Source organism: Vulpes vulpes, chromosome 16 (assembly GCF_048418805.1).
Source record: "Vulpes vulpes isolate BD-2025 chromosome 16, VulVul3, whole genome shotgun sequence".
Classification (NCBI taxonomy): domain Eukaryota; kingdom Metazoa; phylum Chordata; class Mammalia; order Carnivora; family Canidae; genus Vulpes; species Vulpes vulpes.
The window spans coordinates 25539751-25553356 of NC_132795.1; the positions used below are offsets into that span (position 1 = coordinate 25539751).

At 40.9% G+C, this 13606-nt stretch overlaps 1 protein-coding gene across 2 annotated transcripts in view; it reads right to left on the bottom strand.

The window, feature by feature from the left end:
* The window catches only part of SLC39A10 (solute carrier family 39 member 10), a 135227-nt gene that overhangs the window by 94276 nt on the left and 27345 nt on the right, over positions 1 to 13606 (bottom strand). The window contains exon 2 of one of the 2 annotated variants that reach the window (XM_072740995.1): positions 13383 to 13489. The exons of the other annotated variant lie outside the window; for it this stretch is intronic. The gene's annotated coding sequence lies outside the window, so the exon portion shown is untranslated. The remainder of the gene's footprint in view (positions 1 to 13382; positions 13490 to 13606) is intronic. 2 annotated transcript variants of the gene reach the window in all.

Here is a 13606-nt window from a genome sequence, read left to right on the forward strand (position 1 = left end):
GAACCAGATTGATTTGAGTCTGAATCCCAACGTCACAATTTTCTAAGTAGGGGAAATTATTCAACTGTCTAGGCTGCAGTTTTTTTCATTTGCCAAATATACTCACATTACAAGGATCTACAAAGATTTAATGAGATAGTGTTTCTAAAGCCCTTATCATATTTTCCTAGGCATGGTGCGTCGGTCATTGGACTTATCATGATCATAGGTAATTGTTCTATAAAAACAATTAATTCTGGGATACTCTGGAATCCCCCCCACCCCTTATCTCTCTGCTCTCAGAAAATCATCAGCGTCATCAATGTCTGCCTGGTTATGCAGTTGCAAGAGTCCACCCTTCAGTGTCTAGCTTTCCAGGCCAAATGCTGTCCCAGTACTGGATCCCGCTGTACTACAACTGCTGCAGAGGGATTCTGGTACTTTGCACCTCTCTGAATCAGCAACAATTTTACCAATAAGGTATTTTCTAGCCACGTTGGCCCTTTACCTTTATCCTTAGTCCTACCTTCTGCCACTGCCAAATCCTCCATCTGGAGAATGGGTTCAAGTGATAGAGGCTTTAAAGCATTTAGAAATAATACCAGGAGGAACGTGCCTCCCTGCCTAGAGGTGGCTTCTACAATATAAACAGCCCTTAGCCTCTGTGAATGGAGGTTCAGTACCAAGAAAGTGAACTCCACCAAACACTATCTTCAGAGAAATCAAGGAACTCATAACCCATATAGCAATCAATTTCCAATTCCAAATCTGCCTTTAAAAAATTCAGCTAATTTCTAGACATGTATGCCTGCAGTAGCCTTCCAAATATTTCTCATTATTAGACATCTAACAATACATGGCATATCTACCTTTATTACATAAACACCTAAATGATGTATATTCTAATTTTGCTTATCTGAACAAAGAGTTTTTTAAAAAAGTCGCTCTCGTTATAATAAGTCTCCAATAAGCGCCCTTATTGAGCACGATGCTGTCAAATTCACTAGTGGCTGTCAGACGGCAGATTGTCAAAAAGAAAGGAGTAAGCCCAATGAATAAATTACATCTTGAGTGCTTTCGATACAAATTAAAACTACAAGCAATCTGTGTTCTATTTGAAAAATATTAAATCCACACTTTTGAACCCTATTTATTTTCAGAGTGAGGACCCTCCAGTCCCCTGCACTGGATCCTGAGATAACCAGACTCCAGAAGACACTTGCAGAGGAAACAAAGATCCAGCAAATAGGGACTAGAGCAAGAGACAAGTTTTCAAAAAGGTGGGTTTTCGAGTTAAGCAGGTAGTTGCTTATACTTGACACAAGCAAGACTCAATAAACTGGCTACATTCGTTTCTTCTGTTTTGTTCACTCTCTATCCTAAAATAATGTCCCGCGTGGATGGTTCAAAAATAATTATGGAATGAATGCATGGCTCTTAAAGGGCCATTGACAGGGGTGAGGACCTTCTGGAATAGGTGATCTTAGGGCAGCAACTCACACAAGATCTGTGGTGGATTTTTTTGCTGGCAGGGATATAGAATTGGATCCTTAAGCACAGAGGGCTTGCTAAATAGAGGATTTCCTGTTTAGCTCTCCATGCTTTAAAGATTCACAGACAGATTTCACAACTTCCAGACAACTTGAACTACCAAATTTAGCTCTAATCTATTATTTAACCTTCTTCTCAGGAAGTTTTGCCCCGTATCTCATGCACATCAATTTACAATTTAATCCCTTCTTCTCTTGCTCCCAACTCTGAGGAAATAGTTATTTCTATAGTGCTTTCATCTACTGTGAATGGAGTAACCATTTGTTCTTCTTTTCTGCAGGCTAACTCAAATATACTTTCATGCCTCAGCTATTATTTCTAACCCTTTAATTATCTTTGTTGCTCTTTGAATGTTCTCCAGGATTTTAACGTCTAAAGTCCTGGAGCCTCCGCTTGGACACAATATGCTGGCACTGGCTGGTGGTGGCTAATGCTGGATTCTTATTGGAAGATCACCTCATGCTTCCTGTTCCAGTTTATGTAGACTTGTATCAACTTTTGTCATTGTTTCCATTATTACAGGGTCCACCTGCAAGTTCATCTTTTCCCCCAGTTCCTGAAGCAGTCTTCTTTCATATTGAGAACCCAGAGTTCCATGTTTTCAGTTTCTGTCCTCAAGTATTTATTTTGTATGAATCAACACTAATTCTTCTCTTTATTGCTAAACACATCATAATTTTAACGCAGTGCTAGGCAAATATGGACAGTTCAAACACAGTGTTAATTATCTGAAACCCGCACTCATTACCATTATTTTCATCTCCCCATCCTCAAATGTGTTCCTCCTCCTAAGTTTTCAGTCTCCAAACTACCACGTGCACTACTTTAGGAAACCAATCATTTTTTAGTCTACCCTTTCTCCACTACCTATAGCTAATTTCTTTCAGTTCCTGCCATTTGACACTTAATATGTCCTACTGAGTTTACCTCTTGAATATGGCTCTTCCTCTCTATTGCACTCTACTACCTGAGTTCAGATATTCAGCATCTCTAGACTGGACTACTACAGTTGCTTTTGTTTCTCTTTTTTGAGCCATCACTCTCTACCCCGCCCCCCACTTTGTTGAAACACGTAACATGTCACTTTTTTACACTAAAAAAAAAAAAAAGCCCAAGAAACCAACAAAAACCTCCTCACATCATATCACCATTGCTTAATATGCATTCAAGACCCTGATATCATTTGCCTTTTCAGTTCCCTCTCTTGCCACTTCTCTTCCCCCTCCGTTATTTCCCAAATCAAATCCTACATCAGGGATGGCAAATGTGTTTATTTTGATTAATAGGAAGTGGCTGCCTAAAACAATGTTTTAAGAAGTATCACGTCAGATTGGCCATGTCTACCATGAAGGGGTGTGATAACGGCAACACCCATGTAATGTTTGCTATCCATGTTGTACACAGATCAACTATTTAAATTTCCCTAGCCCTTCACTTGCTTTTTATTTCCTTGCCTTTTTATTTCCCTAGGACTGATTTCCTAGACTCGAGTCTTGCTTCTCTTTCTCAATGCTCTCATACTTATCTTTTTAAAAAACGATGTAATGATATTTTAACAGCACATGGGCATACAAAAACAATCAGATGAATGCCTTACATCATATGCCAAATGCATATGAAAGATCAAAGACTTAAATGTAAAAAAGCAGAGCTATAAATGTTCTAGATTGTAACATGGAAGAATTTATTTATAGTCTTGGAGTGAGTTAGGCCATTCTGACTATGACTCAAAATCTGAAACATAGAAAAGATCGATAAATTTAACTCTAACAAAACCCAAACCAACTATAAAGGTCAAAACAAACAAGAAAACAACAAACAAACAAACAAACAAAAAAATGCCACAACACTGTAAGCACATACAGAAGACTGGGAGAATTATTGGTAACTCACGTCAAAAAAGTATAAAATCTTTAATACATAAAGAGTTTTTAGAAATCAATAAGAAAGTTACCAACAACTCAATATAAAACTGGGCAAAAAGTATGAAAACAGGAAGTTTAGGGGTGCCTGGCTGGCTCAGTCTATAGAGGTCAAGCCCCACATTGGGTGTGGAGATTACTTAAAAGTAAAATCTTAAAAAAAAAATACATGAAGTTTACAGAAAAAATAAAAGTCTCTAAAACATATCAGAAGATATTCAGCTTCCCTTATAATAAGGTCCAAATTAAAAATATTAAGATATATTTTTTTGTACCTAGTAGCACTAAAAAAATATCCAAAAGGTTGATAACAGACTATTGAGGATGTAGTTGAGAAAGGGGCTCTCATGTATTTCCGTTGAGAATGTAAAATGAGAAAATACTTTTGGAAGGCAATCTAAGTCTCAAAATTACAAATTCATATGCTCGTGACTCAGCAATTTCTCTTCTGGAAAACGATCTTACATATGTGAAAAATGTTCAAGGTTCAAAATTACTCATTGTGGCATTGTTTGCAACAGTAAAATACTGCAAGCAACCCAAGTATTGGGGACATACTAGCTAATACAGCGACATAATAGGATAATGCTCATCCTTAAAGCAAGTTTTTCCTTAGGAAAAAGAAAAGGTATCTCTGTAATGAAAAGAGATAAAGAACACATTGTTTAGGGGGGAAAAGAGAGATGGAAATTCAGTGTTTAGTATGCATTTGTCGAACATGCCTAAAGAGACTATGTTGCTACACAGATCAACTATTTAAATTTCCCTAGCCCTTCACTTGCTTTTTATTTCCCTAGGACTGATCTCCTAGACTCGAGTCTTGCTTCTCTTTCTCAATGCTCTCATAGTTCTCTTTTTAAAAAACGATGTAATGATATTTTAAAAGGATACACAAGAAACTAATAATTGTTGGCACCTCTCTGGGGACCTGGGTAGATGGAGGATAGGGGGAAGATTTTTGATTGAAAAAAATTAAATTTCTTTCTAAAGTTACACAAATGCTAGTTTCCTCTATCTTGAATGCTCTTCACCCTCGCTTCCCACCCCCACTGAATTACATATTCTTCCGATCTCAATCCTTTCCTCAAAAAAGACCTTCTTTCCAATCTGTTAATAGTTTAGATTTGTCTTGTCTTGGCTGAATACTTAACATTTGTTTTTGTAAATCATTTGTGCATATCGGTCTCCCTCATTTGACTGGTCAGCTCCTACATGGGGGAGGGATCGTATCTGGAATACCAGCTCTGCGAAGCCTTGAGTGCTCCTTCAATGAAGAAATGCATGCTCAGGGCACCATGTGGGGGCACTGGTTGGGAAACCACAGAGAAAGATAAAAGAGAAGAGACGGTGTCTGCCTCCAGGTAGTTTATCAACGAGGGAGGTTAAGATAAGCACACATAAAATTATAAGTCAGAATGTGGTCATTGCCTTAGGAGTCACGAATAAATGTGTATGGGGCTTAGAGCAAGGCGAGTGCAAGAAGAATTTTTAAAATGTGTTAAATACCGGAAAAGGGGCTTTGAAAGACTGATGTGATGGCCTCAAAAAGAGGACAGAGCATCTAATTCAGAAAAACAAATGCCGACGGGGACCAGGCAGCTGATACAAATAAATGAATGGATTTCCAAGTAGCAACTGATTAAAAAAAAGATCTAGAGGTTCTTAAACTTGTCTAAATATTAGAAGTACTTGGAGCTTAAAAAAGTCCCCATACTCTGGCTGTAACTCAAGGCCAATTTGATGAGAAACTTGAGAGGAATGGGGGGGAGAAGCATGTAGGAGGGATAGGCAAAACCCAAAGATTTGGAGCTTTAAACAATTCCCCGGGGGCGGGGGGCGCTGGGTGGCTCGGTGGTTGAGCGTCTGTCTGCCTCTAGCTCAGGGCCTGAACCCAGGTTTCTGGGATCAAGTCCTGCATTAGGCTCCCTGCATGGAGCCTGCGTCTCCCTCTGCCTGTGTCTCTGCCTATCTCTCCATGTCTCTCATGAACAAATACATAAAATCTTAAAAAACAACAACATAACACAACTGCCCAGGTGATAACATTGGAGAGCAGCCGTGGTCTTGCCACCTGTGACTTGCTGAGAATGCAGAATGCTGGCCTCCCAGCACCCTGGACTCCCTGAATCAGGTGCCCAGAGTCCGGGGCGAGCTGCCCTCCCCTCAAGCCCCCACCACCGGCCCCCTGGGGCAGTGGCACCAGCAGGTGGTATCAGTGTGCGCCCCGAGGGAAGGCGGGCACCCCAGGCACCCCTCTTTCATTTGTGATTCAGGCAACAACTCCAAGAACCGACATGGGGTGGAAGCCATCAGATGCCGCGCACCTGAAAACCAGCAGACACCGTGTGGGTCAACTGCCCTTCACTGAAAAACCCCCAAATGACTGGGATCTCACGGTTTGCTAGAGAAATGTTTCTGGAGCAGCAAAGCATCCCTGATGGCAATGTGACAGGCGAAGCTCAACACCCCGCCCTGCTCTTATTAGGGGGTGCAGGGGGCCTGGAGCAACCCGCCTTCCCAGTTCCCATAAGCAAAATGTAAAGGGTGTATGGGAAATACAGCTACAAAGGGTTTGGAGGGCTTGGAATGATTAGGTAGATGAAGGCAGGCTTATTAACTTTGGCAACGTCCACTGGGTATTTTAAAAGTCGGGGTTATAACTGCAACACGAACAAAAAAGCGAGCCTGCTCCCCCAAGGTCAGGCGGGAGGCCTAACTGGATGAGGGAAACAGCTGAAGACTCTGATCCACCAACTAGTTCTCAAGCTCCTGCTGGGTCCCCAGGCTATTTCAAGTCCTTTAACTTCATCCCTGGTCAGCCGGCCTCCTGGAAAATTAGTGCCATGACTCCTGGGGTGAATGATCTCACGGGATAAAAGTGTGCATGAGTCAGAGCAGCCCAGGGCCCCAGCTGGAGGCTGCCAGCGGCTCGGGAGCATGGCCCGTGGATGCGAAGGGCCTGGACGCAGGGGCAGGAGGGAGGAAGGGAGTTCGGAGCAGGTGAAGACACACCCTGGAAGGCCTCTCTCTACCTCCCCCAAGAGTCTGACAACACTCACAAAATTCCCAATTCTAAGAGCTTTCAAAACATCAGCCACCATCTCCCTTGCTCCCACAACCCTCACCTGTCATTCTTTTTCCAGTTAAGTTGTTGCCCCGAATAATGCTTATTATACCTCTACCTCTGCAGGAAGATTTCCTTCTCAAAAGCCACTCCTCTGCATAAATGGCCAGATTTAACTGCAAATGAAAAATCAGCCTAGAGCTTTCACTTGTCGAACTTCCAACTCTGCTGAAACATGCACAGGTATTTCTGAGACACACTCGGTATTTCTGTAAACCACCCGTAAAAGCAAAAATCAGAGACTTCACAAAGATGGGCTTCTGCAAGAAGTTTTAGGGTGGCCTTTGTTAAAACAGACATTTCTAAGCACTTTCAAAATCTTTGATGCTCAAAGAACATAATCACGGAGGACAGCTGTACGATTCCTTTATAATTTTCGAGAGCATGCATTTATTTTGTTTGGATACAAAGCTCAGGTTTGTTTTTAAGATGTGAACGAGCAAAAAAAAAAGATGTGAATGAGTAACAAAGGAAGAGAGAAACAATGTATTAGAAAAGGCACACAAGCAAGACAAAAAAGGGGGGAAATCTCCTTTTGAGCTAAAAAGAAAAAAAAATAGCAATCATCAGGAGGAAGAAAGGCACCTGCAACAAGGAAGGCCGCCTTCCCCAGCAGGGAGCCGGGGGCCTTTGAGGGTGGGGTGGAGAAAAAGAAGGTACTAGGTGAGGGAGTGTTGTTTATGGTCCCGCGAACAGAACTTTGATTTCTATAACAAATCAATCCACTTACAGGACTTGCTTAACTTCACCTGTTGGGAGGTAAGTTCGGTCCCTTTCTCCTCCTCTGAATGACTGGCCAGGCCTTCCGCCCACCCCGGCCTCACCGCAGGAATGCGGGCTTTCTAGAGTTGTTTTGAAACCCACAGCACTTCAAAGAGCTGTATCAACAGGTTTCCCCTTCTCCCAAACATTGAGCCAATTGTAAAGGCTGAATGAGAATCTTAAAAAAAAGAATCTTGAACAAATTCAACACTATCATAGGAATTCAAAACCAGCTCTAGCTAGAGTGGTTTTAAAAAAAAAAAAAAATCACATTTTATATTTGTATCCTTCAGCCTTCTTTGAGCCCAGAACCATCGAGCTAACAAAGGGCTATTTCCTGACAGCTTAATACAAGGCACCTTTTAAGGAAAGCCTGAGAGTTGGCCTTGGAATGTGGGTTAGGGCAGAGAACTCTTTCCCAGATGGAGCTGCTGCTGATGTGGTTTGCAAGAAAACTCAGGAGCCTCCAGACTATCCTTCCAAGCCCAGTAATAAATGCCAAGCCTTTTATATACTTATTATCTAAGGCATTTCTATGGCCACTGCCCTTCAACCCAAATATTTATCTTTTCTCTCTCAACTTTGGCCTATATACTTTCCATTCTTCCTTTAAATAAAACTACTTCCAGCCCAGGAGTGTGAGGTAAAACACTCATCATAGAAGCTTCACTCATCCCAGCCCTAAATGTTACAGGGGGGAAAAAAAAAAAAAAGAAATCACAAATATTTTAAACTTCCACCTTCCACCTATGATTGTTAAAAATGGGAGATTGAGAAGTCTTTTGCATTTTTTTTCTTAGATTAACTTTTTTGATTAAAGGGTTGCCCGGAACTTGGCTTGCTATTTGCACAGCCACGTGTCACTATTTTGATATCATTTGCAATTTATTCTACAAGGCCACGAGACTACCCATCAGAAGTTCTGTGGGTTGATAGAATTTATCACGAAGCCTCCCAAACTTCATTTGGCACGAACTTAATTGAAAATGATTATCATCTGGTTTCAAATACGAATTGATGTCGTTATAAAGAATGTGTTTATTGCCCCATAACTAAACAACACAATTAAAAATAAACCAACATTCCTGAAATGAAAAACACACAATAAAAAACTCTTTAAGATTTTAAGTAATCTCTACACCCAACCTGTGGCTCGAACTCATGACCCTGAGATCAAGAGTCATGTGCTCCACCAACTGAGCCAGCCAGGGTTTTTTGTTTTTTGTTTTTTGTTTTTTGTTTTTTTTTGAGGGAGAAAGCAAGCCGGTGTACACCAGAGCCTGCAGGGGAGGGGCAGATGGGGAAGGAGACAAAGAATCTGAAGCAGGTTCCATGCCCCATTTGGAGCACCACGTGGGCCTCGGTCTCATGACCCAGAGGTCATGACCTGAGTCGAAATCAAGAGTCAGAAGCTTAACCGACTGAGCCACCCAGGTGCCCCATCCTAAAAAACTATTCTTAATCTTCACGATAGAACTGAAAATCTCTGAAATACACAGTTGACTAAATGAGTCACTAATTACCATGCACTGATTGTTGTAACTGGCCAGTTTCTTAAATGATCTATATATCAAATTTTTGGAAAAGGGACAGGTTAGGTAATTGCCTAGATAGTTTATTAATGTAGATCCTAGAGCTTAAAGGAACACACTTGAAGGTCTGATGCTCATGGCCTCCCACATTGGAGGAAGCAAGTTAAGTAACAACGAAAGGAGAAAAATCTAGGGAGGTGCAATAAGGAATCAAAGGGTTAGAGGCAGCAATAAAGCCTGCCTGCAACGGTGCATAGAGCGGTGCATACTTCCAGAGGTGGTTCGTCGTCTTCCTCAGTCTCCCTCCGATTGGTTCAGGAGTTTGGATTCTTCATGAAGTTTAAAAAAAGAAAAACAACTTTTAGGAAAAAAACACTCGAAAGTCAACTATGCTCCTTGGTGACGATGGTGGCTCTAGAACTCGTATTTGACACTGTTTTCATCACTTCTTAAAGGGATATGACAAAGCTCTTTAAACATTTCCAGAGGACATGGAGTATTTCCAAGAGTGAAGTAAAGAATCATGTAGCCATGTAAGTGTTATTTACTTAGTTACTGCAAATTAAGATGATCAGGTTCCTCTATAAAATGAGAATTACGAGTTAAAGGTCATGCCTACCCATTTTCTTCCTCCCTTCTCTCCTTCCACCCACCCTCCTGTCCTCCCTTTATGTCTGTCCATCTGTCTCAGTTCCCCATCCCCCTCAAATTTAGACAACAGAGGATTTTTATTTTCCTTTCAATTCCAATGCCAAAGTAAGTTGAAAAACTAAAATGGGGCAAGGTTAACTGGGTCTTGGAAACTCTCCTCACAGTCCTAGTCACCATTTCCACAGAGAAGGGCCTGGAGGGAACGGAGAACGCATGCTACTCAGTCTTAGGGTTTGAAGTTCAAGCCTCATGTTGTGTGTAGCGATTACTTAAACACAAAATCTTTTTAAAAAATGCACAGTGGGATCTTAAGGCAGATTTATTACTTAAATAACTAAACAACAAAAGCAATTATCAACAGGGAAGAATAAATTGTGTTATATTCACCCAACATAACTAACAATAGGGTGCCTGCCCGATGGCTCGGTGGGAGGAAGACATGGCTCTTGATCTTGGGGTGGGGAGTTAGAGCTCGGTGGGTTGGGTGTACAGATTATTTAATTAAAAAAATGAGATAATGGGACGCCCGGGTGGCTCAGAGGTTGAGCATCTGCCTTAGGCCCAGGGCATGATCCCAGGGTCCTGGGATCGAGTCCCACGTCGGGCTCCCTGCATGGAGCCTGCTTCTCCCTCTGCCTGTGTCTCTGCTTCTCTGTGTCTCATGAATAAATAAAATCTTTCTAAAACATTTATTAAAAATTAAAAAATGAGAGTTTGGTCATTTTTCCAGTCTTTTTTTTTCTTTTTCAAACTGTTTTCCTTTTAACCTTCCCTCCCTTCTTAGGTGGGGAATGTGGAGAGAGGAGAGGAATTCAACAATGAGAAAAACTCCAAATAAGCTGCAGGGCTTACGGCCTTCAGTTAAATTGTGGGATTTCTTGAGTAGGGAGGCCCTTCCATCTCCTACTCTTTATAGGAAGTGCCGTGACCCTTTTTTGAGGGAGACGGTTGCAAGGAGTGATGAGGTGGACAGAGTTCAAGGCCCATCTGGGTCTTAGGTGGAGAATTCAAGGTTGGTCTCAAGGGTAGTTTCTTTATTGTTCCACACGGTTCAACAGAATGGGAGAGGAGAGAGGGCTGAGGGCACAAGTGCTGTCCAGGAATGAAAGGTGGGCCCGTGCTTGGACTTGCCTTGCGCTCTTCCTGTGAAAAACCACAAAATGGATCCTGTGCATTGGGAGCAGGAGGCTGAGAAACACCAACATCTACTTCTAGTCAGTCTCTTGGTATCATTTATGTGCTCTTCTTTTTTTGTAGAATCCTGGCAAAACCAATCCCTATCTCCTTAGTGTCCCCCCCACCCCCACCCCTCTCTAGGCTTTGTAAAAACACCACAAATCCATTTTTCCTGTTCTCCTCCCTCTGGACACTTCTCAGCCCTGGGCAGATGGGCTCGAACTGCAGAGGCTGAGACTGATGAGGACCGTGTGGAAGGACTGAGGCTTGCAAGGCTCCTGAGCTTCAAGCCCTGGCATTCCTAGGTTGTCTCTCAAATTTTTTTTTTTTTTTGTCTCTCGAATTTTTAACAAGGAAATTGCTGCCTCTTTCACCACCCAAAGTACTGCCAGTTAGAACCTGACTGCATTTATGAACTTATTTTCAGTTATTTTATTATTTTAAAATGATACTAGATAAATTAATGCAGACCATTACGGAATTGCTAAAGCTGCCCACATCATTTAAATAATATCCATGGCGTGCGGGGGCTCTAAGAATTGACGGCTTATCTCTATGGTCTGCATCTTATAAACATTATTACATTTAACCCCATGAAACTCCTGTCAGCTAAAAATTAGCATTCCTGTCTTAAAAGTAAACTCTCAGACTTCCAGGATTAGAAGTACTAAGTGTGCCGAGGTTCAAGCCCAGGTCTGTCTACAAAATCATTTTATCTCACCACTGCTCAGGCAAGGTGCTTACTCAACATATGCAGAGCTTAATTATTCTTTCAAACCATGAAGAAAACAGATGAGGTAAATTAAATCAGCTACAATAGATGGTAATCTCCCTGAGGGCAGAAGCTGATTGCTTATCTTTTTTGAGTGGCATAGAATGGGAGCTCAGTGTGTTAGGTATCCGCCCAAATAGGTGCACATGAGATTAAAAAAAAATTTTTTACATGCACATCACATACTTTTCCAAAGCACGTCTAAGCATCTACACTGTCATGAATGGATTCAAATACCTGCAGAAAAAACAAAATGTACCCAGCTAAATACAAAATGATGTCCGTGAAAACGACGACTGAAATGTCAAATAATAACAAGACCAAAAAAAAAAAATGTAAAACTTGGGTACTGAATTACATTTACAGATCTTTTAAGCTTTAAAGGCACATTGGCTAATAATATTTCTGTTATTCGAGGAATAACAAGCAAGCATAAAAATGTTTTTGGTACAACAGGCCCTCAACATGGAATTACGTAAAGAACATACAGATACGAGCTGTTCTCCTTATATAACATGGAACCTAAAGGAGCAGACTGAAATCCAACTGTTAAAGAATTATACTCTGGTGACCAGTTCTTTATGCCAAAGAATCCAAAAATGGGCTGCGTACTTTTTCTGTAAAGGGTTTTTCTTCTCCCTTTTTAGTTTCTCTATGCGGAAGAAAAGCACAGAACAAGGTCTTAAATTCTTAATTCCTTATTTTTTTTCCCCAAAATTATAGCCTGAAATTAGTTTATTTACTTTTAAATTAAGCCAGAATTAGTTTCTGAAAAAACTGTGCTAGACCTTAACTTGCTGCCTTGTTAGTGAGTCTTTGCAGCTAAGACACGCAAGACATTCCAGCACTGGGCTTCCTTGCTAACTCCGTTTGCCAGTGGAGTACTCCAGAATTTAAGGTTTTTTTTTTTTTTCCATAGAATGAAAGGATTTCTCTTTTAATAATGGAGGCCCATTTGGCTTTCAGGTAGAATTAGTTCTCAGGCTTGTGATTGCTGTATTTCTGCTTCTCCAGGAGGAGTTCGCCTGTGAGCCTAACCACACCCGCCAAGAATCAATTAATCTCCCTGAACTCTCAATCATTAGTTGATTAGAGATCAACTAATCTCCCTGAACTCTCAACATGAATTCAGCATGTTGAGAGTCCATTTCTGAGGTTATAAGAAAAAAACAACCCAGTTATTTCTTTCTTTCTAGATTTGTCTCCCTTATTTTACTCATGTTACTTATTACAGTAAATGAACATTCCTGAAATTTTAATAATGTACACCTATGCACTGTCAATGTTTTCTTCATGATTCCAAAATGTTTACTGTTTACTCTTTTTTTGAGTAGTCTTTACCTGCAAAATGTCTACGTGGACTTTTCTTTTTTCTTATAGCCAAATACCTCTTTTCTATCGTCTTGGGTTATTTTTGAGAACAATCTCCCCCTCATTCCTACATAAAATCCCTTGTCCACCTTATGGCCCTTGAGGTGATGTCTTTGCAAATAAATCTTCCTATACCTGCTTCTCAGCTTTTAATACTTTCCATAATCTCAGTATTCTTTTGATTTTAATTCACACTTCTTTATTCCTTTGTATGAATTTACATATTTCTTGCTTTACACCGGTATCTATTTTGTTCTATCTTAAAGTCTTTTGTTTTTACTTTGCTCCCCATTGAAGTTCCTTGGTGATGCCAACTCAAGAACACACCCAGGGTTTGTTGCAAGGCTCACTCCCTGAACGTGAAACTTCCTGGTGTGCAGGGGAGGGGAGCATATCCGTCATTCATCGTACCGATCCCAGTACTGCTGAAGCCACTTGTTACCCAAAAATGAAATATTAAACATTCAACTGTTTAGCCAATAGCATATACTTTGCTAGGTAACTATACCATTTTTAAAAAATGCTGAATAAATGAGACTTACCCTTTGAAGAAGACTTCAATAATAGATGATTTGGGAAGCCTTCCCTCTCTATTTCAGCTTAATCCAATTTAGGTAAATTACAGAAGCCTGTCAGGTCCGTCCAGAGGCTGTGGAGACCACAAATGCGAGGATAAAACAAGTCCCTCCTCCTAAATTTACATTCATTTAGATCAGTTGGAGTGCTAGGGGTTGCAAATCCCAAGTGATATATATAAGGTGTTTTC